The sequence below is a fragment of the Nomascus leucogenys genome, chromosome 6 (genome assembly GCF_006542625.1).
Source record: "Nomascus leucogenys isolate Asia chromosome 6, Asia_NLE_v1, whole genome shotgun sequence".
Classification (NCBI taxonomy): Eukaryota; Metazoa; Chordata; class Mammalia; order Primates; family Hylobatidae; genus Nomascus; species Nomascus leucogenys.
Genome location: NC_044386.1, coordinates 28580505 through 28587698, shown reverse-complemented (window position 1 = coordinate 28587698; position 7194 = coordinate 28580505). Strand labels below are relative to the sequence as shown.

At 39.5% G+C, this 7194-nt stretch overlaps 1 pseudogene; it reads right to left on the bottom strand.

Annotated features, from left to right (window-relative positions):
• Positions 1–2357: 2357 nt before the first annotated feature.
• On the bottom strand, positions 2358–2958 carry LOC100590907 (annotated as a pseudogene).
• Between the last annotated feature and the right edge of the window lie 4236 nt (positions 2959–7194).

Sequence of the window (7194 nt, the reverse complement as noted above, 5' to 3'; positions counted from 1 at the left end):
TATTCTTTTCTCTGAAAGGAGACTGTATATTGATTATTTTTATATGGCAATTTTCTCAGGGAAGAGAATACGAGATTTTGAATATAAATTGTAGTTGCTCATCAGGGTAAGGAATGCCAGATAAGCAAAATAGGAATGAATTTGTTAAATATCAGTTTTCTAAAATTATGTTAAAAGTTAAAACTATGGAAATTAGTTAAAACTATGCAATTTTATGGCAAAATCAACATGATTGTTGACTGAAAATTACCATAAGTAAGAAGAAGGCCCATTTTATTTTGAAGAATGGTACATTTACTCAACACTTGGAATCATTGTGGAGAGGTAGGACTATGAGGGATGGGTTTGGTGGCTAAGATTTGCAGGGAGTGGAGGGAGAGGTACTAACAGAGCTGGGGACTGATTCTGATGCACGGATCACATATTTGCTGAATGGTTTGGGGAAACGAGTGCAAATGGTGCAGTTATTCTACTGTCTGTGGGTTTCACCTTCTTCCCACTGAAGAATGAAAAACTAAAAGAGTTTGATAGGCCCTGCTATTGGTTTAGTAAAGCTTTGGTTTCTAGCAGTGATATGATATGGATCTGTGTCCTCACCCAAATCTCATGTTGAAATGTAATCCTCTGTGCAGGAGGTGGGGTCTGGTGGGAGGTGATTTGATCATGGGTCGGTTTCTCATGGTTCAACACCATCCCTCTTAGTGCTATTGTTGTAATAGTGAGTTCTGGTGTGATCTGGTTGTTTAAAAGTGTGTAGTGCCTTCTCCTTCTCTTTCTTCCTCCTATTCTGGCCATGTAAGATGTTCCTGCTCCCCTTCACCTTTTGCCATTATTGTAAGTTTTCTGAGGCCTCCTCAGAAGTTGAGCAGATGTCAGCATCATGCTTCCTGTACAGCCTGCAGAACTGTGAGCCAATACACCTCTTTTTTTTATAAATTACCCAGTCTCAGCTATTTCTTTATAGCACTGTGAGAACAGACTAATACAACAGTATCCCAGTCTGCAAAACAGAATATACTTGATACTAAAACAGTACCAAATCTTAAGTGAATGTGACAATTCAGGAGGCATGGCTCTAGGGTCCTTCTTACGAGGCTATTTCAAATTTTATCCTGAAAATGCTGTTTTGGTGCTTTGGCTATTTTGATTAAATTCGGAAAGAAGGCTATACTTATAATGGAGTCTGAATATGAACTTAGTGGCTGCAACTCCAGGACTTTCTGTGAGGTAAGATGGATGGAATTATCTTTTTTTTTAAATAGGGTCTTACTCTGTCACCCAGGCTGGAGTGCAATGGCATGATCGTGGCCCACTGTAGCCTTGACCTCTCAGGCTCAGGTGATCTTCGCACCTCACCCTCCCAAGTAGCTGATAGGCGTGTGCCACCATGTCTGGCTAATTTTTTGCAGAGACAGCATTTAGCCATGTTGCCCAGGCTAGTCTTGAACTCCTGGCTCAGGTGATCTGCCTGCCTCAACCTCCCAAAGTGCTGGGATTACAGTTGTGAGCCACCATGCCTGGCCTAGAGCTATTTTAGATACACTGTCCTGTAGGTTGTAGAGTGAGCCACTTGAACCTTCCAATTTATTTAATCACTAAATCTGACATGTTTGTGTTCTCTCTCTGCATAATATGCATATATACATAATATATGCATATATGTGTGTGTACATATATATAATTATTTCTTTTCTTTCCACTATTTTTTCCCCATACCCTGAGATAAAAAAAACACATCTCCAACAAACTGAACCTATATTAACACATAAGTCAGAAAAGCAGATGCAGACAATGTGAATCCCCTTTAAGTCCACTCCTTGCTTTGCTTAAGCTCCCCTTATCCTGTGTTGTGAACTCTGCACATGAATCAGTGTTTGTTTTCTTGGCTGCTTTACTAGTGGAATTAGACTTTCAGTGTGTTTACATCGGTGCCCAGTATCCTGGTGAGCTCTATTTTCCTCAACTCTTCCCTATAATATAACCAAGGAAACAAACAAAACGTGTCTAAGGCCTGATAACTTAAATAATTAATTCAAAGAGGGAAGTGGTTTTGACAACACAAACGTTAAACAAGATATAAGAAAATCACATTTATCTTAAAAGTCCAATACCTGTCCAGATCTTTTAAGTTCTGATTAATATCCTAAAATCTGTAGGAAGTCTTGTTCCAGTTTAATTTGGAGCAGAATTGTGCTAAGTTTGATTTCTTTTAACTTTTATTCATGTGATAAAATTACATACATATTCCTGTTCAGAATATGCATGCATGACTTTTTTTTGCAGATAAAGCCTTGTTTTATTTTAATGGCTGATCTATGTAATCATGGAGGCCTGTATTACAGACAAAGGGGGAGCTTTTATTTCTTGGTCTCTTCCTCCTTGGACAAAGTCTTGATTGTCTCCCACTTCTTGGCCTGGAGGCGCTCTTCACTGCGCTTGCGTGCTTCCTTGGTCTTGGACCTGTGGGCCTCAGCCTGGTCAGCCAGGAGCTTCTTGCAGGCCTTGCCTGCCCTCAGTTTGCGGATGTATTCCATGAGAATCTGCTTGTTTTTGAACACATTCCCCTTCATCTTCAGGTACAGGCTGTGATATGTGTGGCAATCAATCTTCTTAGATTCACGGTATCTTCTGAGCAGCTGGCACAGAATCCTCCTTCTTCTTATCCAAGTGACCTGCCCTGGCATTTGGGCATTTGGCCGTATGCTTTTGCTTACCTATGTGCATGTGCTTGCCCTTCTGGTGGGCCGAGGTGTTTTTCCGGAATTGAGCCCGGGAATGGACAGTCACAGGCTTCCAGATGATCAACCCATCTTTGATCAGCTTCCGGATCTACTGACAGGAGTTGGCATTGGCGATTTCATTGGTCTCATTGGGGTCCAACCAGACCTTCTTCTTGCCCCAGTAGAGGATGCTAGAGGCAAGCCTCTTCTGAAGCCTGAGCATACTCATGGCTGTGGCCGCAGCAGCGAAAGGAATGAGGAAAGAGCTCTGCATGCATGACTTTCTATGGCCCCCATTAACTGGAAAACGGTTATCATTCTGGAATGTTTACCTCTCAGTAACTTGTCACAAAGGTGCAGTGAGTCAAACATTACTGGCATAAAATTACACTCTGGTTTTCTTAGTTGCTTTCAGTCACAGAAGGCTGAGGAATTGATCTGTCCACACAAACAGAACTAAGTGCAGTGGTCACCATTGTTTCTGGGTGGTTCTATCTCTCACCATTCTCACAGAGGCTTGGCCAGTCTCCTTTCTATCTCCTGGACTGACGTTTGCTTTCATCCAGCCTGCTGTGCTTCACATTCATATAGATGTGTCCCATTATGTTAGAGATTTAGAGCCTGTGGTGCTTTGCACTGGTTAATATCATTCTGTGATATTTATTGAGCACTCATAACGTGCTAGGTGCTGTAAGACTGCCCGTATGATGGAGTCCAGCTGTGAGCACCGCACAACACGGCAGGTTGACACACTGGGTATTTTTCCTAGCTTTAATTTCTTAAGCCGAGATGGAATTATTGTCCCATTTTTCTTCTCCATGAGGAGCATTTAACTTCATTCTATATTGTGTTCCCTGCATGCCTACTGACAATCTGAAGATAATATCACTTGGTGCTTGAAGCTAGAAATCCTTATTTGTTCTGATATCGTATAATTTATGTTTGCAATTTCAGGCAGGTACAAATTTCTCAGAGGGTATGGTGTTTCTTGTAAGAACATTCAAGAAATTTATCTCAGCTTCTTTAAAACTACAATTTAAAAGCTCAAATATCTACATTCGGCTCAATAACCACAGACAGTAATGACACCTCTAAGTAGCTAATGCAGGCATGTAATTTGCTCATAGCCCTGATTTAACTTTATTTACAGATTAAAATTGAATTGCAGTTGATTTATTGATATAATAGACAGAAAGTGATTATTGAGCATCATCCATCACTGATAGAGGAAAAACCAACCAAATTATGTTCCAAGGTTTGCCTTAACCTAAACTAACTCATCACCTTATAAAACTCAGAGGATTTGAGTCATATTCTCCCACTAAAGTCAATGAGCCACAACTCCCACTTAACTCATATCTGCTCCTTTAAAGGCATTCAAGAGTTATACTAATTTGCATGACCACCAGGTTGTTATAAAAGGAAATGGCAGTTGGCTGGAGATTCAGTGTCTGTACTTTCTCCCCATGTATGTAGTCATGATAATATTCTTTAATGTTTATTTTAAATCCATAAATGGGCTTGGTCTCATGCTATCCATGAAATGGTATCGACCTGTGCATACAACTCAGCTGGAAAGGTGTGTGGAGTAAAGGATGCTGTTGCTTTCAATAGTGACAAGCTGATTAGAAAATGTGTCCCTTTGGAGGGAGAACTGGGATCTATCTGTGTTCCAGAAAACAATGAAATATCTTGATTAGAAGCAGGCGATGATGGTGACTTTGGTCTTAGACATTCATAACTCTACTCTTCGGAAGGAGAAAAAGTGTGAGGTGGGAGAGAATGTAGCAGAGCAACATCAGACATATTACCCTGTGCCAGGGGTTGAGCACGGTGCCCTGGGGGCTGTGTTGTAAGAGTGGCCCCGTATGGATTTCCCTCCATTCTTATCACTGAACCCTGGCAAGATAAAGTTAATAAATCCAGTGCTACATTATTTCAGAGGCTTGCCAATGTCATATGACAGCAGCACTCATTCTCATTACCTGGGGGCATTCTTAAATTGGAAGTTCTATGTTTATGCACTTGCAAATTATATACCCGGAGATATACTTTTTTAAAAAAGCTATCATTCTATGAAGTATGATGTGAAGCTTTTAAATATAATCTGTACATTCATCCTCATTTATGTTGCGGCTAGTTATTTCATATATCTATGATGGAAAATCTTGCTGTTGCCAGTAATTGCTATTTTAATTATGCCTGAGCCCTAAGGAGGTTCAGAGAAAGAGCATAATTATTAGAACTCCAAGGCCATTGAGCAGCATGTTCAAGTTTGTTTTTATCACATTGTTCATTTTTACCTATCGTGTCCTACATTGTTAATTTTTAAGAGATTCATCTGTACTTTAGAAAATGAAACTCCGTTTGAATTGTTCCCAACATCATGTCCTCCAAATCCAGTAGACGGTGCTCATTGACTTCAAAGAACATTTCTTGTGCACTTAAGTGCCACAGGGAACGGAGAAAGATGAAAGAAATACTTTCTCTAATTATATATAGGTACATATTCATTTTACTGTCCCATCCAATATTGCTGATCCCCCATGATAAATGTTTTTTCTTTAATGAGTATAGTTTATACTCATGTAACCTTGTTCATCCTCTGCCACGTTATGCACATTTACTTTGCCCATTATCCAAATATGCATTATTCAAAGAAAAGACAAGTAATGATGTGATTCAGATATCATTTTCAAGAATCTCTGAGTTGAAAGTGGGGTGAATACAGAGAAACTCTCATTTGGCTTCTTTCATTTATATCTGCAAAGTTTTCATACAGGATACATAAGATTCATTAGAGAGGAAGCTGCTAATCTCAAAATAAATATTTTCATTTTAAAAATAGAGGCTAAATAGGTATTAGATCAACTTTCTTCTAATTCCAGTGTCAACCAGTGTGCAGCACCCAGCCCATGCCTAGCACATGATTGAAGCTCATTTGTTCTTGTTTCCTGACCTATCCATTCTTTTTCACTTAAATGTGTTTCCCATTAGTGCGTGATACTTCCCAGGAAGTATATATTCTCTCATGATATTCTATGGGTTGCCTTTGTTTTTGTGCTCTTCATCTCATTACAGATGTTTCTATTCATTCTTTTTCACACACCCAAAAAATGCTCCATTGATCATTTCAGCATCCACCTTTAAATCTTGTCCCTGCACCTGCTAACACTTATCTCTCTGTGGCTCCTTCAGATCCCGGAGTTCTCTGTAAAAAAAAATCATGGTTCTCACTGTAACACTGTGACTAACATCAAGACCATTCTAAACAAACACTTGGAACATTTAATCATGGGAATTTAGAAGACACAGGAAGTACTGTGGGACATGAGATTCTCCATGTTAATTTGCATTGAAAATATACTGATTTTCAGTTTTACTTTGGGATGCTATGCTGTGCATTACTATGTTTATTTAGAGGTGGCTACATTTCATAGCTTGCAGAATATTTCACTGAGAAATCATATGAACTTTGACAAATATTTTGTTTTATTGTGAGAATGTGCTAGTTGGGTTATTCTAACAGGAAGGCGAAGTTCTAGCTTTAAATGCCATTATCTGTGCACGCTTGCTAGGCTTTTAACTTTGGTGCAGTGCTTTCAAAGATTACCAAGCCCCAGGGTACCTAGGGAGCATTAAACACAGGCCATTGAGAGGATAAACCATGCATGCTTTGTAAGCATGCACACCAAATACCCATCTGAAAAAGCACTTGCTTTACGCATTCAGTGATTGAGTTGCAAGCACCGGCACCTCAATGCTTCTGCTTAGTGAGAAACTCATTTCATATGCTATTTCATTCAACTGATATTTCATTTAGCCCCTAGGATAGTTCATGCATTAGTCTAAGTCCTAGAAATATAAAGGTGGATATACTGCCGCTCTTGTCCTCAAGGAGCTTATGGCTTAGGGATAAGCCATATGCATCCATACAGCAGGTATCATGCAGTGAGATAAGTATTAGCCAATGAAAAATGTGAATGGACATTTATGTTGCATTGCACTATGAAGAGGGAGTTAAACTATGCTAGTAGGAAAGGTGGGAGGAAGGGACCTTTCATAAAGAAGGTAGCATGATCCAAAGGCAGGGATGACAGAGTATGGGGTTTTCGTCATGAGTGGGCTCCCAGAAGCTGTCAGGGCTGGAAATACAGGTTTGGGAAGTTATTGACTTTTTGGCAGTTGCTAAAGTCATGGGAAGATATTATTGAAGGAAATAATGTAGAGAAAATAAAGAAAACACCAACAATAACAGACAAGTGTAGGAAGAGAATATAGTAAAAGGGACTAACAAAGGAAAGTCAGAGAAGTTTAGGGAGAAGCAAGCATGGAGATACTGAAGCCAAAGGAGGAGCTTGAAGAAAAAACAGAGGTTGACATGCATATTCCATGGAAATAGATCTAAAAAAACACCATCTTAAAACATTGGTCCTCCTGCACACCAAAGGATTTTTGTTGTTATTGTTATTTT